The sequence below is a fragment of the Haemorhous mexicanus genome, chromosome 4 (genome assembly GCF_027477595.1).
Source record: "Haemorhous mexicanus isolate bHaeMex1 chromosome 4, bHaeMex1.pri, whole genome shotgun sequence".
In the NCBI taxonomy this organism is placed as follows: domain Eukaryota; kingdom Metazoa; phylum Chordata; class Aves; order Passeriformes; family Fringillidae; genus Haemorhous; species Haemorhous mexicanus.
This window is the reverse complement of record NC_082344.1, coordinates 77824980-77844793: the sequence shown is the minus strand read 5'-3', so window position 1 is coordinate 77844793 and position 19814 is coordinate 77824980. Positions and strand designations below refer to the sequence as shown.

Genomic DNA, 19814 nt, shown 5'->3' with positions numbered 1-19814 from the left:
CCTCAGGCGTACGGGGAGTGGGGCCAGGCTGCGGGGTCGGGCCGCGACTGAACGGGCTGAGATTGGCGGGACCGCGCCCGGATTGAAGGGGCGGCTGTGATTGGACAGGGCGGGATTGGCAGGCTTGGGAGCCCGTGGGAGCGTGGGGCGGAGCCCGCGCCGCTCGGAGGGCCCGCGGGCGCTCTGGGTCCCGCTGGCGAGACCCCCGTCCCCTTCTCCGACCCTCTCTCGTGCCCAGCTCCCGGCGAAAAAACCCCCGCAGAGCCCCTACCGGAGCGCCCCATTGGCACTCGGGCAGGGGGCGGGGGGGGGCGGGTGTAGCCCGGGAGTGGTTCCGGGTCGCAAAGGCAGACTCTGCGACAGCAGGGCGGACCAGGGAGCGGCGGCGACATGGTGAGGAGGGGGCTCGGCAGCGGGGAGTGGGGAGGGCGTGCAGAGCCCGCTGCGGGCTCTGGGGGCCTCTTCCCGCACACCGCTTCCGCTTCTGCGGGGACTTGGCCTGCCCCGACTGGCCGAGATCAGCACCATGGCCAGCGTTAAGTGCCCGCGCCCCCCTGCCTGCCCTCCGCCTGCTCCGGACCCGCTGCTCACGCTCGTTTTCCTCCACAGTCGTCCGATATTATAGATGATAAAACAATATTGGCTTTCACATACATAGATTAGCTTTTTGCATCACAAGTATTTTGATATGGTACAACTTATACTTACTTTTAACTGCTTTGTATAGTTTATTATGCCAGTTTATGTATGCACTGTATATTTCATATGAACAGTAGTGTGATAAATATATTATATCGTAGGCTTTAGCAAAATGTTAAAATAGAAACTAAAATACTTCTATGTAACTAACTCAGAGAGTGGTGTAAAGCAATTATTCTGTTTCTTATATCTGCAGACAGTCCCTACCAAGTGATAACAGTGACAAAAACAGAGCTCCAGCATCCAGGAAGGATTTATCGACTCTTATCAGGGTTATCAGCAAGTGTAAAGCAACAGGATAAAACTACAGGAAGAAATAAAATATGTAGACCTAATTTACAGAATGTTCTGCAGACAGGTCAGAGGTTAAAATCAAACAAGAGAGTTCCTGAAACATCAAAAACTCAAAGGAATGTTTGAATAATGTATAAGCTAATGAATATGCATGAAACCCCAGCAATGTATCTGTATATAGTGAACATGATTTTAAGCTACCTCTGTGCTCTTTGGCTGTGTGTCAAAAGCACCCCAGTGCTGGATTATTTTGTCCTTTTATCCTTTATTAAACTTGTAAAAATTTTAAAGAGTGAACTCTGTTTATCACATCAGTGAAACTTAAGCTGATCTGCATCCAGGTGCTTCGGGACCTGCTGGGGGAGGCCATCGAGGTAAGTGTGGGGTTGCTGCAGTGGAGGCCAAGTATTTCAACACCACTATAGCATAATCAGTAACATTAATTAGTTTTGTGTTCTTCATGCAAGCCTCAGCGTTAGGAATGCTACCGGCCTCTACTAGCATTAATAAGATGCATAATAAATGTTATTAGTATTAATATTTAGGTAAGAATTGTTATTGTTAACACTGGTAGTGAGTGTGTTAGCTGGTGTTTACTGAGAAGCTCTGCTCTCCCATAGTATGACAAGATCCTGAAGCTGACCTCAGGTGCAAAGTTAGGTGAGCACTGCTGTCCTTACCACGATCCCCCGATGGAGCCAGGCTCCAGAGATGGGCAGCAGTGAGTCTGCGGATGCCTTCCCAAGGTGACAGAGCTCGCCCTCCCTCCCGCCTGCAGTCAGGGGCTGTGAAGGCAACCTTTGCTGTCCTCGGCTTCATCCTCTCCAGAGCAGCCAAGCACAGGATAGACAGTGGGTCTCTGTCAAGTGAGCTGCAACAGCTGGGACTGCCCAAAGGCAGGGGAAACCCTCGGGGTGGCACCATGAGCCAGACCTGGTGGGATGTTGCTGACAGATTCCAGCCCTGCCTTCTTCACACCTAGATGGAGGGCAGGCTGCCTGCTGTGCTGTGCTCCATCACCTCCCTTCTGTGCCATCAGTCCCTGGGGGCTCCTCAGGTGCTTTGGTGAGGTTTGGCAGCTGCAGGTCTGGTGTGAGCAGAAGGATTCTTCTCATCTCCTCTCATGAGCAGAGCATGCCAGCCAGTTGTGCTGTTTTACATGTGACTCATCCACAAAACTGCAGGAGACTGAGGATTTGTAACACGTGCAGGACAGGTGCAAAAGGAACTTGGGAAAATCCCTCTGTCTTTCTCAGTCCAAAGGGACAGCAGAGCTCACATCTGCTCACAATAATCCTCTAGAGAGTGGAGCAATGTTTGTATGGAAAGATAATGGGGTAAAATCAGAGGAAACTGAGAAGTTACATTTGTATCCTAACAGGAGCTATAACGGGACAGAAATTTTAGGGTAAAATACAGGTGCTGTTCTCAGGATGGAACTGGGTTGGCATGTTCCACGCTGATTCCCCATACAACCATAAGCACCTGCTAAGGGGGGTGGAGCGGAATGGAGACACTACAACCAGGCTCTGCCAAAATCCTTGCAGGGGCAGCAACTTGATGGTACTTTGAAGCTGATTAGCTGCACAGCAAGGGCTATTTTGCATATGCAGAAACACTTTCCAATTCAGAGGAAGCACCTCTAAGTCCAAAGCCAGCCAGATCTTCTTAGCACCATTTATTTAGAAGAAATCCTGAGACATTTGCAAATTTAAGAGCCCCCATTAAGACCGTGGCTCCTGGGTGCAAACGATAGCTCTTTTCAACAGCAAGGAAGTCTGCATGCCCTATTGTCTCAAGGTCACTTAACTTGAGAGTCCCAGGACCCAAATCCAGCCAGAGTCCTAGTTCCCAGAAAATTTCTGCTATAAGAAATCCTGCAAAGTTTGCAATTCTAGTGGAAATCCCACAGGAAACAGAGGCTTCAGGCTCCAAATGGGATCTCTTTTCCACACAATGGAAAACTCAGCAAGCCCTTCTGGCAAGAGCAGTTCACGGGAGATCCACAACTCTCAAGGGCCAGGCAGATCCGACTCCACAGAAGCTTTAATATGAGAAAAATCACGTGATGCTGGTACTCTTAAAAGGCAGAATGGGACATTTAGACCCTGGCTGATGCTTCGTGGAGTGATTCTTTTACACAGTAAATAAAGATTTCCATTCCAATGTCTGTAGGTCACTTTGGAGACAGCCCCTGAAATCCAAGACCAAGAAGAGCCATTGTTCCCGGCAGCTGTCATCTGGGAGGAATCCTATGATATTCATGATTCAAGAAACCGAACCCAAAATTTCAACACCTGATACACAGATGCAAAAGACTGCTGTTTTCCTGAGATAAGAAATACTTCAAACCTAACATTTGGAAGGAGTTCAGAATACATACCCAGGGCGGCCATTCCCACCAAAGTGCTGTCTCCTGGCAGATTGTCTCTATGGTAAACTCTGTCACACTAGAAATGTTAGGAAGCAGAATCCAAACTACGGCACAAGCACCTGTAAGGAAAAGGTACCTCTGTTCAATAGGTAGAATAATCTCACCCTAATGTTTCAGAGTAAGTTGACATGAGGGCCTAAGGGAGGCCAAGGCCACCTACAGCTCTGACTCCGCTGGTGTCAGAGGAACACTGCGATGTTTGCGGTTTTACAACTGGAAGGAGAACTGGCGCTGGGTGGCGGGGCGGCAGTACCGCTCTCTGTCCACAAGGCGGCAGCAGTACCGCCGAGCTCAGCCCGGGGCTGCGGCGCGCTTTAGGGGCGGGCAGAGAACGGAGGCAAAAGGCGCCGGAGAGCCCTTTCCATTCCCTTCAGCCCGGGCAGCTGTTCTTACGGTTTCAGGGCACTTCATTTGTTCATTCCTAGATAAAAACGTTATGGCTTTATTTTCAAAACTACTACCCGTCTCTAGTCAGAGTTTCCTACATTCCTGTATACAAATGAGTAGATAGAGAGAGGATTTCTTTCCAAAAGAATTTAGAGATAAATTCCTATTATTTTCCAATACCTATAAAAATGAAAAACTTGACAGGTTTTAGCATTCTATACCAACCCCTCCCTGTGAAATTTCTGGCAGCTTTGGGTCCCTCTGGGGAAGGACAACTGAGCTTGACCCTCCCCCCCCCCCCCCATTCCCCACTCACCTGCTCTTCCACCGCAGTGTGGCTCGCTCTTCCAGGGACCTTGGGGTGCCCCAAATGGCATCAGAGCCCCGAGTCTTCAACCCCTTTTCCTCACCCCCGAAGAAGGCACAGAACGAGTCCAACTGCCCTGGAGAGCAGCGCAGCGCTTCCTTGGAGCCCTTTCCACATGTACATCCCCCCAGAAGGGGATTCTGCTGCAACAAGAAAGGGGGGACAGCCCCCGGCAGGGCTGAGGTTCCTCCCCAGCCTCGCTGTCACAGGAGTGGGACAGAGAGAGGGAGTGACAGCAGAGAGGACACAGGAAGAAAAGGAAGAATGGGGTGCAGGAGGAAACTGGAAACCTCCCCTGCCAAAAAAAAAAAAAAAAAAAAAAAAAAAAAAAAAAAAAAAAAAAAAAAGGATGGGCAGCATAACAGAGAGGATTAAAAAAGAGCAGGAACAGGAACAGGGAACGGGACAACGGGACACAAGGATCCGGTGAGGAACAATGGCACGGGGAGCACCACAGAGAATAAAAAGAAACACAAGTGAGGCATGGAGAAGGACAGAGAAGAGTGCCTGACACAGGGCAAGGACAGAAGGATACAGACACAGAGGGAAACCAGGACCCAAAGGGGAAATGACCACGGCACATGGGGCAAGATGCCTCTCCTCCAGTCACTACACAAGTGCAGCTTCCCTGCAATTTCCTGCTCAGTGTCTCCTCCAAGCTCAGCAGGAGAACAAACAGGTACTCCCAACATCTCCTTCCCTTAGGCAGCACAGACCCACAGGGAGCACCTGGAATCCAAGGATGGATCTAAATATGGGAGTCCCACTTGCTACTCTCTCCACCTTTTCTCCAGCTTAGCCGTGGGCTGGGAAACAAAAGAAAACAAACATTTAAAAACCAAACTTAAGGTGTCCTGAGGATGCCCAGGCCTGGGAGGAAGCCCTTCCCACCAGCCCCTTGGCCTTTTCCCACTCTGAGGAACTGCACATGCAGACCCGGGGCAGACAGCCTGGGATGTTTTCTGAACAACATACCCCACAGCCCCGAGCAACCAGAAGCCGCAATATGCTCTGGATTGCAATTCACAGCCTCAGTGGATTCTACATGGGACAGCCAAGTTATTTGTGCCCAGAGGGAATACAAATCACCTTTTTTAATGGTTAAAATATCCGTGCAAGTTACTGGCTGCTTACGGCACTGAGCTTCCATATGGCCTCCCATACTTAAGTATTTATCAGAAGAAGCAGTTTCAAGTTCCTTCCTTTTGAAGCCCAGCTCCAAACGGGAAACTTCTCACAGAGAGAGGTAAGTGGAACTGCAGGAGCTCAGGCAAGCGACTCCTTCCCCTGAGTCACGTCTCACCTGCCCGAGCACCCACACTGGTTTTGTACCACCTCTCCTCCTGCTTTTCACGTTCCTTTAAATGTGAGAAGCCTGCAAGCTCTGCCTCCAGCCGCGTCCTCCCTGCGCCCCAGCTGCTCAGGCGCTGCTCCCCCCTCGCCACGGGGCCGGGGAAGCTGCAGGGTTTGTTTCCCAGGAAAAACCCAGGTTTCGTTTCGCAAGAAAGGCTCTGCCCGGCGGCCCTGGCCCCGCACCGCCTCCCCGGCTCCGCGCGGGGCACGCCGCTGCGCATGCGCTTCCCTGGCCACAGCAGCGCGCATGCTCACGGGGGTTCCGTTAATTCCCACGTACAAAGGGCTTCCGCTGGAAAACGCGCGTGCGCTCGGTCCCCGCTGCAGTGCCGCTGCGCGCCACCAGGTGACAGCGGCGAGCCACGGCCAGAGCCCGCTCGGCCCTCGCACGGGGAGCGCCGAGGGTTGCGGCACTGAGAGGACAAATGCCCGGTCAGAATGAGTCATTAACAAGTTGCAAGACTTCCAAGTTTCTCTCCGACCATTCTTACGTGGAAGCCCATGATTTTCCCGCCTCCTTCTGGCAAAATGAAATTATTCCTCAGCTGTGGAGTGGTCCCAGTCCAGTCTGTGAAAAACGCCAGTCACTTGTTTTTTTAAAATTTTAAAAGTTTAATAGTAATAAAATGCTTATAAAAATAGCAATACTATTAGAGTGATAATAATTTGGGCAATTTGAATCAGGACAATATGAGACAATAAAAACAAAGAGTTACGGATGTCCGGGTACCTTTTTCTGGGCAGCACAAGCCGGAAAAAGGAGATCCGTTAACAAAGGATTAACCCTTAAAAACAACAGCCTGTTGCATATTCATACACTTCATGCATGATGCATAAATTCCATTCAAACACAGGATTCTGTCTGGTCATCGTCAACTTCTTCCTCTGAATCTTAACTGCGCCTTCGAGGCGGGAAGAAGTTCAAAGTTCGTTTCTTCTGATAAGAGGGCAATAGATTCTCTTTCTCTGAAAGATTTAGGTGTCCTGTGGCTGCTATCTCGCTGCAAGTCCTTTCTTTGAAAAAAAGTATCCTACATAGCATAGTTTCTATTTTAACATTTTTTATAACCTAAAACTATATTTAACACACTATTTTAGAGAATTAATACTGCTTTACTTTCTAACACAATACATATAATATTCATTTTAATATTTGTGAAAAGCCAATCATAAAATATGCATTTTTCACAAGTCCAAGCACTCGAGGAATAAACATCTGCTCCCTGTGTGCCAGCAAGAGCTTTTCCAGGTGAAAGAACTGAAAAAGACTTGGCATAGCGCATTTTTTCCTGGAATTAGAGCACAGGCAGATGCAGCTTGTCAGCACTCACAGCACTCCCTTCTTCACAATTCTGGGCTCCTTTGCAAACTGCCTCTGCCACGTGGTTTTCTCCAGCAGAAACAAAGGAAATTTTCGTGGCAGTTTGGAACTTTTCACAAAAGAAAGAAAGCAAAGAAGAAATATTCCCAGCAAGAGCCTTTGGGACCTTCTGGGCTGAATTGGGAAGGGGACATTCATTCCCTGCATTGTGAATGAACCTCCAACACACAGCACAGACTGTGGGGTCTGACAGCACCACTCTGACAACCTTGTTTTCATTCTCCCTTTCAGTGACTTTTGCAATCAAAGTCTGAAGTTGACAAGCCCAAAAGCTTTGTCCAGCTGCCTAGGAACAAAAGGATACTCCCAGGGATGAGGCACATTCACAGTAAACACTCCCAACACAGCGCAGAGGCAGCACTGGAGCCGGTGTGTGGGGCTGGCAAGGGCTGCCAGGAGGGTGCAGCCCCCGGGTGGGGTGGCAGTGGCAGTGACAGCAGCAAACTGCCACAGTCTGATGGCACAACAGAGAGACACAGGCCCGCAACGCCCACGGGAAGTGCCGGCTTAATTCTGCTCCCTGTCCTGCCACATCCCAGCAGGGGAAGGGATATAAACTCTTGTGATGCAACAAAATGTAACGTCTGTTACCCTGATCCTGTTTAAGCTCAGAGTCTGGGGCCAAACCCCACACCTACAGGTAAACACTGACCTGATCTGACCTGGATCAGTCTCACCTCCAACACCATCCCAGAGGTTTCTTGCCCAGGGCTGAAGGAAATCTGACATAATAAATAAATTTTGCTGAGAGCAGTCACCATCCCAGTCCTTCAGGCTTTGCAAGATTCTGTAATGAACAGACCCAACTCCTCGTCCTTAATCAAAATTTCCAAGAGGTTTTGTTAGAAGGATACTGGGCAGTAAATCAGACAACAGAATTAAAAGTCTGCACAAAGAATAATAGAAGGTTTCCCATGAATAACAGAAGGTCCTTTTTTCCTCATCACAGTGGGATCATGCTCTGTAAGCACTGCACAGTATATCTCCTTCCCGTTTTTGGCTGAAAAGCAGGCCAGGAGCAGCAAAAGGCTGCCTTTGCCCACCCGAGGCAGGCCCCACTGTCAGCTCACCTCACACCTCCAGACAGGTGTTTGTGCTAAACTTTGTCTCTCTGCGAATGGCATCAGCAGCGAACACGCCAAAGGCCAGAGCCGCGCACGGGAAAGGCTGGCCCGGCGGCGCTTCTCGTGCCCAGCCAGACACGGGCACCCGCTCCTGAGGGACCCCGGCCCTGCTCCAGGCTCTCCGTGTCGGCTCCTCAGGCGGAGCCGCCGGGCTGATCGCTGTCCGGGGAAGGCGGAGGCACGGGCCAGTCCCGCACGGCACGGGCACCGAGCGCCCCTCAGCGAGCCCGGCCACGCCCGGGAGCCGAACCCTGAGCCCCGCAGCCCTTCCTCAGCCCCGAGCCGGCCCGCAGCCCCGCAGCCCCGCAGCCCTCCCGCAGCCCCGAGCCGGCCCGCAGCCCCGCAGCCCCGCAGCCCTCCCGCAGCCCCGAGCCGCCCCCGCAGCCCCGCAGCCCCGAGCCGCCCCGCAGCCCCGCAGCCCTCCCGCCCGAGCGGCGGGGCGGCGGCAGCAGGTACCCATTCTTTGCGGGAACAAGTTTAACTAATTCTGAGGCTTCCAACAATTCAATGAACATTTTCCTTGCAGAACTTTTGAAAGAAGCCCCTGATTTGTCTCTTATAAGTGCTTAGGTGCTTTGACAATACGCTGATTTTTTCCCCGTGTATTTTAGAGTAAGTTTGAATTTACAGAAATAAATATTAATACTTATTGAAAACTCTGGAAAGCAGAGACAGAAGAGAAAGGAAAGCTTTATTTGATAGTGAAATACTTAATTGTTTTAAATGAGCAATACCGCAGCTGATGTCACAACTTAATATCCATTAATGCATTTAGTTATATGAGCAAATGCCACAGAGATTTACAAGGATTTGACTTACCTAACACTCTTCACAACCACAAATGCACAACTACAAGGAGTCTGCGTGTCCACTGGAATTACACACGTAATGTAAGTTGTGAATCGTGACCCTTGAGAGTGAGTCGTGGTTGAGAAAAGAGTTCATCTGAGACATCAAGAGACATTTAATTCTTTGTGGAATACGATTAATTAAATTTTTCAGAGAAGTAGTATTGCAGATGTTAATATCAACAAATCAGCTATTGAGAGGTCTAAATATTTTGAAATAAATGAAAGTCTGCCAGTTGCAGCATTTCATTTTGTTTTATTTAATTTCATTCCATGAAATTTAATTTCTATTTCATTTCTTCTAATTTTTAAAATCTCATTTAATTCCATAAAATTTCATAGAATTTCATTTCACTAAATTTCATTTAATTAAATTTTAAAATTTAATTTCATTTAACTCTATAGAATTTATTTTCTTTTCATTTCACTTCATTCCAGAAAGTTTCATTTCATGTAATGAAATTAAATAAAATCACAGATCTACTGTTAAATTGTGATTTTGAAATGCAGTTCAGGGGGTGACAGCAAGAATAGAGGAACATAAATAATGCTGTGCCCTATAAATAATCCTCTGGAAGCCCAGCCTCCCTACACCCATGGGGAGTGCAGAGTGGGTACCTGCCCTGTCAGCATGAATCGAACCAGACACCCCAGGAAACAAACAGGTCTGCCTAGTGGAGACACGGGCTTGTGGTCCAGCAGATGCCAAGCCTGGTGATCATCCCAGGCAGATTTGGTTGCAAGGTGGATTTGGGTGGGCAGGGAACGCACAGGTGATACAGGGCTAAACCCACAGCTCCTCTTCCCCTCCTGGGAAATCATGGGGTGTGTCTTCAGGGCAATCACATGGCTCTTGAGGAAAGCACGGGCTAGAAACTACCCAATGTAGTTTGACTTCCAACCACATTGATGGGAGCGACAGGAAATATAAAACAAATGAAAAGTCTCTGAACTTTCAAGTAAATGTCTGGGATATTCTGTTGATGGGATGAGTTTTTCTTCAGACCTCTCAGTTCTGGTTGAGTCTCTGACTCATTCTTTGGTGGAGGTCTGCCACATTTACCTTTGGCTTCCTGGAGGATGCTGAAGCCCAGGGGAGAGAGGACCTCCAAGGACCTCACTGGGACCTCCAAGACAAGAGGCAGAAATGTGCACCCCAGTCTTCTCCTGCAGTGCCTGTAGAGGCTGAGAGAGTTGGGGATGTTCAACCTGGAGAAGAAGAGTCTTGGGGAGACCTTAAAACACCTGTCAGTGCCTAAAGGGGCTGCAAGAGAACTAGAGAGGGACTTTGGACAAGGGAAGGAGTTGACAAGACAAAGGGGAATGGCTTTACCAAAGTAGCTTGAGATGCAAAGTTAGTGAGAAATTCTTACCTGTGAGGTTGGTGAGGCCCTGGCACAGGTTGCCCAGAAAAGCTGTGGCTGCCTCTGGATCCCTGGGAGAGTTCCAGACCAGACAGGATGGGTCTTGGACCAGCCCGGGACAGTGGAAGGTGTCTCTCTCCCTGGCTGGGGGATGGAAGAAGATGGTCTTTAAAGTCCTTTCCAACCCAACCATTCTGTGATTCTATGTTAGCCCTTACTCACCACTTAGCTGAATTTTCACAGCCTTTATTGCATTGTCTCCATGTATTCACTCCTTACACATGGGGTTTTCTTTGTCCAAATGCAGCAACATCACCTTCAATTCCTTTCTTTGACCTTTAGGTACCAGAGGTCTCCAGCCACCTCCCCAGCCCCACTTCTGAGGTGCCTCCTCACAACTGTTTTTTCCATTACCATTATGATGAAAGATCCCTGCCTTTTTTTTCCCAAGAAGTCATGCCTCCCAAAAAATTAACTGTCCCTTTACTTTTCTTTGGGCCAGGTCTACGAATTCTGTTTTCTCCTAGAGATCAATATCCAGATATCTGGGTGATTATTGTGGCTTCATGAATCTGCAGCTGGAGGTCCCCTCCAGGCTTGTTCATAACAATCATAAAATGTTACCAGTTATATAGTGTCAACAGTGTGATAAGTGCAACAAAAGAAAATTTCACTTTGGCAGCCAACTTCCAATCTGTTTTCTTCCTGCTGGTTTTGTATCCAGCTAAACAGAGCTCTCTGTGCAATTGCACAACTCCTCTAGGAAGGGAGATTTGAACTTTTTGCAGTCTGTACGATCTTGCTTTTGATTTCCAGCCCACCCAAAATTTATCCCTTGTGTTTTATCTCCCATGGTAATGGGCTGGAAGAACCTTTACAATTTCATTTTCCCCCCTTCACCACTTCAGCCTGAATCCTGCTGTCTGCAATAATCCAATGGTCAACTTTCCTGGCTCATAGACCATCCTGCTGCAGCTGGATGCAGCTGTGAGGATGTGTTTGGGATGGGAATGAAGGTTGGAAATAGCTTGAGACAGGGAAAGTATTTCTATTTCTGGCCAATCTGTCAAGAAATGAAGGCTCCAGGCAGTTTCTTGCCTCCAGCACTGTATGGGAATGTCCAGACTCTCTGAGCCCATGAAGGCATTGGAGTAGCCCTTCAGAGTCAGGGCTCAGAAGAGCGTTTTGCTCCTGCTGCATCATGGATGTCAAGGCAAATAGAGACTCCAATTAGACAAGAGTCTCAGCTGGCCAATTAGACATTTCCAAGGAGTTTTTCCTAGTGAATAAGTTATTTCCACTGCTGGGGACAGTCTCTTGTGAGAGATAACAGCAGCAGTTTGGTTATTTTAATGGCTTCATTTAGTCTGTGTAAATATTATCAGAAAGTGACCTTTAGCATCTGCCAGCATGAGGTGAAGTCCCTTGCTGCCCAAAAACTAGTTTTCAGAGCCTCTGAACCATTTACCATATGTTTAACTCACCCAGGAGGTGTTTCACTCTAAAAGAGCAAACTGGAAACTCTGAAATAACTCACAACGAAACATGATTTAATGTAGAGGTGGCTGTGCATCTCCTCCAGGATGGGCTTACCAAGAAAGGCTGAAACCAAAGAGCAGCTGAAGTCCCTGTTTCATGACTTTATAGCACTTACCAGTGCCTGAAGGTGCTCCAAGAGAGCTGGAGAGGGGCTTGGGACAAGGAAGGGGAGGGACAGGACAAGGGGAAAGGGCTTCACACCAACAGTAGGTGTAGATCAGATATTAGGAAGAAATTCTTCCCTGTAAGGATGGCGAGGCCCATTGTCCAGAGCAGCTGCAGCTGACCCTGGATCCCTGGCAGTGTCCAAGACCAGCATGGACACTGCCAGGGGCTTGGAGCAAGTTGTTCTAGTAGAAGGTGTCCCTGCCCATGGCAGAGGTTGGAACTGGGTGATTTTTAAGGCCCTTTCAACACAAATAATTCTGTGATTCCATAATTCTACTTACTGAGGCAGATCAAAGAGTTGAGCTTCCCGGAGACCAAACATTTAATTAAAGCACAGCTTGAAAAAAAAAATCTAAAGGGCTCACAAGTATTCTAAAGGTATCAAACCAAAATATTTTAACATTTTAAGTTTAAGAGTGAGGCCTTTTCATTTTTCATTTTAGAAGGACTTCTTACTTCAGTCTCTTATGTACTGGAAAAGAAAACAGTCAAAATAGAAACAGAATACTTTGATTCACCAGAAGTTTTGAGGGATTTTCCGTGTTTCTCTCCAGCAGAAGTTGTAATGTTTTCTCTGACTCAGAACAAGGACCTGCTTTGGAATTGTGGTATATTTTCGTGATGAATTGGGTTGTCTCTGTAACCCACTAGTGATTAGAGATTATTTACACACTGGATTTGAGTGAAACATGGTGAGGAACAACATGCAGTCATTTAAGGCAGGAAAAAGGTTATTTTATCTTATCTCTCTGTGACCAGTGACAGGACCTGAGAGAATGGCTGAAGCTGCGTTAGGGCAGGTTTAGGTGGAGATCAGGAAAGGTTCTTCCCCCAGAGGGTGCTCAGACAGTGTCCAGGGAATGGTTGTGGTGCCAGGGCTGCCAGAGCTCCAGGAGCATTTGGGCAATGTGCTCAGGCACAAGGTGGGATTGTTGGGGTGTCCGTGCAGAGCCAGGAGTTGGACTCAGTGATCCTGATGGATTCCTTACAGCTCAGGACAATCTGTTCTTCTATGATTGATTTTATCTAATCAAGGTAATAATAGGCTGGAACATTTGGCTTCTCATCTCCAGCTTTCAGAAACAATGTGGAGATCTGTCAACACTGTCAAGGCCTAGAGTAATTATAAAATCAAGGAATTTTTTAGGTTGGAATGGACCTTAAAGATCATCTCATTACATCCCCTGAAATGGGCAGAGACACCTTCCACTAGACCAGGTTTCTCCAAGCTCCAGTGTCCAACCTGACGTTGGACACCCTCAGGGAAAGGGCAGGTACAGCTGCTCTGGGCAACCTGTGCCAAGGTCTCACCACCTTCACAGAGAATAATCTCTTCTCAATATTCAATCTAATCTTGCCCTCTCTCACTTTAAATCCAGCTTTAAACTGAAAGTTTAAAGTGAGCCCTCTGCTTCAGGCAGACGCAGTGCAGCCCACAATCTTCCCTAAGAAAATGTTGAAGCAATGGACTTTTACAAGCTCAGGGGATACAGTTAAATAAATTTGATGTCCCAGACTTGGTTCATTGGGCAACGAATTTCCTCCCTTCTTTGTTTCACTCACCTACTTCTTGGGATCTTGGCCATGATGTGGCCCTCATGTATTTTCTTCCTGTAAGACTGAGCTAAAAAGAAAAGCAATTCAACAGCCCTGATTTTTTTGTTTTTTTCCTTTTGAACAATCTCAATGCTACCTACATTGCAGTTCTGCAAGTTAATCTTGTGGATGCTTGTGCACACACAGAATCGGTGTGATTGCAATCTGCACATGAAAACCGATTCAGTGCAGACAGGAGGGAGGCTTGGGGGGGAAACACAGCCAGAAATCAATTGACTCAAGTCTGTGTATCAAAAGCACTGGAGAGAATCCCATCAATAAGATATAAACCACAAAACACCTTTACCTCCCTCCCTCCTGAAGCATTTGATAAGTGAATATAAAATACATGAAGGTCATGAGAAAGGCAGTTGGCACCTCTGTGTTGCTGTTAATGAGGAAAAGAGGGAGAGAAAGCAGCAGCAGGAGAAGAAAACAGGGATATCAAAGGAACTTTGGAGAGAGTCACAGAATCACAGAATTTTTTAGGTCGGAAAATCCCTCTGAGATCAATTGGACCAAGTCCAATTGCTACTCCAGCTTTGCCAAGGCCACCACTAACCCACATCTCCACTCCACTAACCCACACAGCTTTTAAATCTCTCCAGGGCTGGGGACTCCACCACTGCCCTGGGCAGCTGTGCCAGGGCTGGGCAGCCTTTCCAGGAAGACATTTTCCTTAATACCCACCTGCAACTTCTCTGTAGCAACTTGAGGCTGTTTCACCCACCCAGAGTGGGTGAAAGAGATAGTGAAGGATTGTGGTTCACACTTGAAGGGACAAATACCTGTGGATGCGAGTAGGCACCTTTGACACTCCACACTCCTGCTCCAGCTTTGTGCCTCCTGCTCTCCAGGAAAATGATCTTTCCAAAATGTGGGGTGCCACAAAGAATCCACAAATCTGAGGGGTGTGAAGTACAGGAGGGCAGGGAAGGAAAAAGCTGAAGGACAGCAAGTGAGAATTTTTCCAACCTCCTCTTCTTGATCCCCCAATAAAGAAAAGCTGGGTTGATATCTATGTGTGGAATTTGCCTATGGAGCTGGATACAGCCACTGTAAATTAAGATTCAGTTTCTTTGATGGGCACAGCATTCAGCAGGGACAGCAAAAAGACATGAGAATCTTGAGGCCTCTTGCCTCTACATCAGCACTACCAGGAGGATTTCAGCCATGGACATGACTGCTTGGATTAGGTTTGATGTGGAGGAGAGCCCTTGGATAGCACAAACAATATTCACATCAATGAAGACTGGGAAAGCAATGATCTGAGGAGTGACGGGTGGCAAAGAATGAGTGCTGAAAGTTTTGGTTGTGTAAGATGCAAGAGAAATATCAGATAACAAAGAAACAAACAGATAAGAAAGAAATATCAGATAAACAAAGAAGAAAAAAGCTGAGATCTAGGTGCTATATTTGGGTGAAAACCACAACAACAATCCCCGTCTGTCCATCACACACTTTCTAGGTGAGAAAAAATAGGCTGAAATGGAACCTGAACCAAGGAATTGCATGTTTTATCTCCTCTTTTCATCCTTATTCATTAAAAAAAAAGGACCAAAAAGCAATAATAACCTCCTTTGTCTTATCCTGCAAAATACTCTGCCTTCCCAAACCCATGAAAATGAAATTCCTTTTTTTCCTACAGTTCTCTACCAGCTATTTTGTCTCCTGTGCAAGAGAGGGTTGAGTACAATGACATATAGATGCTTAGATCTCTTAAAAGCCAATAAAGGTGCTCCACAGAGAGAAAGCTGCCCCACACACTGTCAGTTGCACATGGCTCCTTGGCCACATCCAGGAGTTGCATCCCTGCTGCCATGACTGGGGGGAGGCAGAGAAGCAAGGAGGCCATGGGGATCTCATCCTGTGTCCCTGTGCCCTCTCCATCCTCCCCCTCCTTGGACCAGAAGAGCTTCTATCTTGGCCAGGGGCCCTGAGATGCTCTAGCATCCTCCTCATATCCCAGCTGGATGGGCATTCAGCTTGTAGCCTGCATTAGAGGTTTTCAAAAGAGGAACATCAGGAAATTACCCAAAAAACCCACCATGAAAATAAGCTAAGAAAATTTTTTTACCCTTCCTATACCAACACAGTTAATACTAAGGAAATTTGCAGATCTGGACAAAAAAAAAAGGGTGGTTTAGACTGAGGAGGAATAACCTAAATTTTAATGGAAAGGTTTCAGAGATGCTGCAGAATCAGACTAGTTAATCAAACTATTAAATGACTGCGAGATACACTAGTAGCATGGCTCAGTGAAATGAAGAGAAATAGAAGAGACTAGAAATTCTCTGTTCTCTTTCTAGAAATATGCTGAATATTGTTTCCCCTGCAAGTCCATCCAGGCAGGTTTTAGCTGCTTAGAAATCCTTGTTGTTGTACAGACACAGAAGCCTGTCTTTATTTACCCAGGAGTCCCTATAATACACAAGCTCTTCAGGCAAACCCTTCTTTAGAATTTAAGTGGTATTTTTAATGGTCATTTGAATGAGAGCTGGCACCATGATTTTGCCTTCTCCTGTGTAAACAAGCAATGCAGTGTATCATAAATTAGTTAATTTTCCTTCACAAAGAGGACACTTACTATTTACTGTCCCTTTTAATATCTTGGACTGCCTGGTAATGAAATATTTAATGCCAAGGTATTTATGCCACCTGCCAACTTGCCAAGACCACAGGGGTGTGAATGAGGGTATTAATTACTGCAGGAGAAAGGAAAGGCTTGGAGAGATCAGAGAACAGCCTATGGTGGAGCCCAGGAGTAGCAACAGCAAAACATTTGTGATGAAAATGCTATTTCCATGGAAAACAGGTGATGCAGTGGAACAGGGAGCAGTTTCATAGCCTGGCTTAAGTGGCAGGTGCTTGCCTTGCTGGGCCAGGAGGATGTGGTGAGAGTACAGAATCATGGAATGGTTTGGACTGGAAGGGACTTCAAAGGATCTAATTTCACCTTCTGCCATGGGCAGGGACACCTTCTACTATCCCAGGTTTCTCCAAGCTCCATCCAACCTGGCCTGGAACACTTCCAGGGATGGGGCAGCCAAAGCTTCTGTTGGCAACCTGTGCCAGAGGCTCACCACCCTAACAGCCAGGAATTCCTTCCCAATATCCCATCTAACCCTGCCCTTCCCCCTTGTCCTGCAAGGCAATCAACACCTTTGTCCAAAGTCCTTCTCCAGCTCCCTTGGAGCCTCTTTAGGCACTGAAGGCTTCTCAAAGGTCCTCCCAAAGTCTTCTTTTCTCTAGGCTGAACCACCCGAGCTCTCTAGGGTGAATTCAGGCAGAATACGACCTGACACGCTGTGGATCAGGGTGCTGGTAGCAGTCCCATTAAATGGTGGCTGCAGTCCCACTGGAGTGATGGATGTGTTTCTGTCGAACCAGTGATCCTGTAGAAGGGTCTGGTCCTTCTCTGAAGGTACAGTGGTGGTTATGGAGGTCTTGTCCTCTGGGAATCCAGTGGGTACTGCTGCTGATGGTGTTCCAGACCTCAGCTGATATCCAGGTAGGAATGCTTGATTCCTCCCTCTGGGTGGAGCATCTCACAGTAGGGTGATGTAATTTTGAGTCATGCAGGGAGCCCTTTATGCAAGAAGATCTCTCCTGGAGGGAGCTATGGGGGGATGAGTCATGGAGAGGGTAAAGAACACTGCCCCTCCTACCTTAACAGCTTATGAGGATGGTAATAGAATACATACTTTCAGTTACATCTTACATTGTAACCTAAGAGACAAGGATGTGCAGCTGTCTAGCAAAGGAGAGTCCTGAAATTCTGCATTTTGGGCTTTATTTCAGGGAATCCCTTGAGTCGTCCTTGAAGAGGAGTGGTGGAAGGGGACAGAATAACTTTATACAGCTGCTGGCAATAAATTATTAAAACCTTTATGAATACAGCATATTATCTGTCCATATGCCTTCAGGCATCTTCTATTCCTTTTCTGCTTTTAAAGCAATTAATCTTGCAACTGCTCATCATTTTCAGAGTCAGTCTTACAACTCTGGAGAATGTGTGAAAATTGGAGAAACTGGAGTGAGCCAGTGGCAGAGGAGCTGAGGATTCACACTTCCCACTAGTGGGGGCTTGCAGGATGGGACCATCCTCAGTGGGATGTTTTCTGGGGTATTTTACTGGAAATTGCAAGTTCCCATGCTAGGACTCTCATCCCTTTCTTGGAGAACTGCTCCTGGCTGTTAGGAAATGCATCTTCCATGTCAGTCTGTTCTTCCTTATATTAATTCCATTACTCTCAGCTCTCTCATCTATGCCACCCCTGAACCACTTATTACTTGCTTGCAGCCCTAGTCTACTTCCTAAGTGCCAAAAGGAAAATTGTGCTGCTTTTTTTCTTTCTTGTCAAAGTACTCTAAAAATCAAAATCTTCATTTACTTCTAGGCCTCACAGCAATGTTTCACCTAATATGAAACTATTTGGGCCCCTGTAAATCATAAAAAGAGTTCAGGTCTTCATAGCCTTCTCACTTCTTCCAGTAGGAGACATGGACTAGGATACTGCCTTAGAGGCCTGTCCAGGAGGATCTCAGACTCCCAGACAGAGGCTGGAATTGGGGGAATGCTTTTCTCCATTTTCTGCCCACATCAGGGCAATTTTGTATGAGTAATGAAAGAGAAAAAGAGAAGGGTTCTTCATTTTTTTCTCTGTTCTGAGTGAATGTTCTGCACTATCAGCTTGAGCTGTTCCCAGCGCCACCTTAGTGATTACTTAAGTGCTTCACACTCAGCTGAACAGCTTGATCAGGACACCACAGAGCCCTGAACCATGTCAGGATACCAGCCAGCCTTGTCGCTATGGCAGGGGAGAAGTGGTTCAAGTTTAAGCAGTGGTGCCTGGATTTTAAGGACCCCCAGATTGTCCCAATGGGGTACAGCTGGGGGTTGAAGGTATCCTGTGGGTCTGCAGGGGCAGGATGGTGCAGCCACTGACATTTCCAGTTAAACAGGGCTTCACCAGTTCCTCCAGCAATCCCTCTGCCCAGATTCTGCAGGACTTTTGTCTGGTAAAAATAATTTGGCTTGAATTTGTAAATAGTCTGGGATCTTGATTCTGGCAAATTTATCCTTGCTGAGAAAGCTTCTCCTCACTCCAGTACAGCTTGTGGAAGCTGGGCTGCTCCAGATGGGGAGTTGCAAAGTCTCCTCTGAGCAGTGTGGAAAGGAGAGCCCCGTGGCTCAGATGGGAGTTCTCCCCACAGGGAGGTTGGAGCCAAATCACCTTGACTGCTGAAGATCTGCTCAGCTGGAAGGTGCTACAGATTCAACCTGATGAGTGATATACAGGGTGATTACATCCAAAAGGAAGAGCAGAAGAGGATGATGTGGAATGGCCAAGAAGGCCACTGGAAGCCCCTGGGCTGTGCCAGCTCTGGAGTGGCAGCAGGGCCAGGGCAGTGCCCGTCCCTGTGCTGGCACTGCTGGGGCACCTCCAGTGCTGGGGCAGCTCTGGAGAGTCCTGGAGGGGCTGGAGCGTGGCCAGGGCAGGAGAATCCCTGAGGGAGCTGGGAAGGGGCTGGAGAATCCCTGAGGGAGCTGGGCAGGGGCTGGAGAATCCCTGAGGGAGCTGGGAAGGAGCTGGAGAATCCCTGAGGGAGCTGGGCAGGGGCTGGAGAATCCCTGAGGGAGCTGGGCAGGGGCTGGAGAATCCCTGAGGGAGCTGGGCAGGGGCTGGAGAATCCCTGAGGAGCTGGGCAGGGGCTCAGCCTGGAGCAGAGGAGGCTCAGGGGGACCTTGTGGCTCTGCACAGCTCCTGCCAGGAGGGGACAGCCAGGGGGGTTGGGCTCTGCTCCAGGGAACAGGGACAGGAGCAGAGGGAATGGTGCCAGGGGAGGGTCTGGGTGGGCACCTTGGAAATTAGGGAAAGGGTTGTCCAGCCCTGGCACAGCTGCCCAGGGCAGCAGTGGAGTCTCCATCCCTGGGGGGGATTTCAAAGCCCTGTGGATGTGGCACTTGGGGACATGGGGCAGTGGTGGTCCTGGCAGTGCTGGGGTTGCAGTTGGACTCCATGGTCTTGGAGTGGTTTTCTGACCTAAATGAGTCTAAATGTTGTTCTGAGGTTTGTGACAGGAGCACATCCTGGGGAAACCCCTGGCATTTGGGATTTCACAGCTCTTTCGAAAAAGAGGAGCTGCATGGAGAAGTCTCTGGGAGGGAGCAGAGGTGGTGTTACAGGTAGCAGTGCCTGCACAGCAGCAGGGTGGTGGCAGCAGGGTTTGCAGAGCAGCCAGGAGATGGAGCCCAC

At 48.0% G+C, this 19814-nt stretch overlaps 1 long non-coding RNA gene across 2 annotated transcripts; it reads right to left on the bottom strand.

The window, feature by feature from the left end:
• Positions 1-639: 639 nt before the first annotated feature.
• On the bottom strand, positions 640-5758 carry LOC132326868 (uncharacterized). 2 transcript variants are annotated; one of them, XR_009486346.1, is made up of 4 exons: positions 5271-5758; positions 4131-4987; positions 3377-3486; positions 640-3187 (listed from the first exon to the last, which is right to left on the bottom strand). It is a non-coding gene; the product is annotated as an uncharacterized LOC132326868 (long non-coding RNA). The 2 variants fall into 2 exon arrangements; XR_009486345.1 differs by having other exon boundaries at positions 4131-5753.
• Between the last annotated feature and the right edge of the window lie 14056 nt (positions 5759-19814).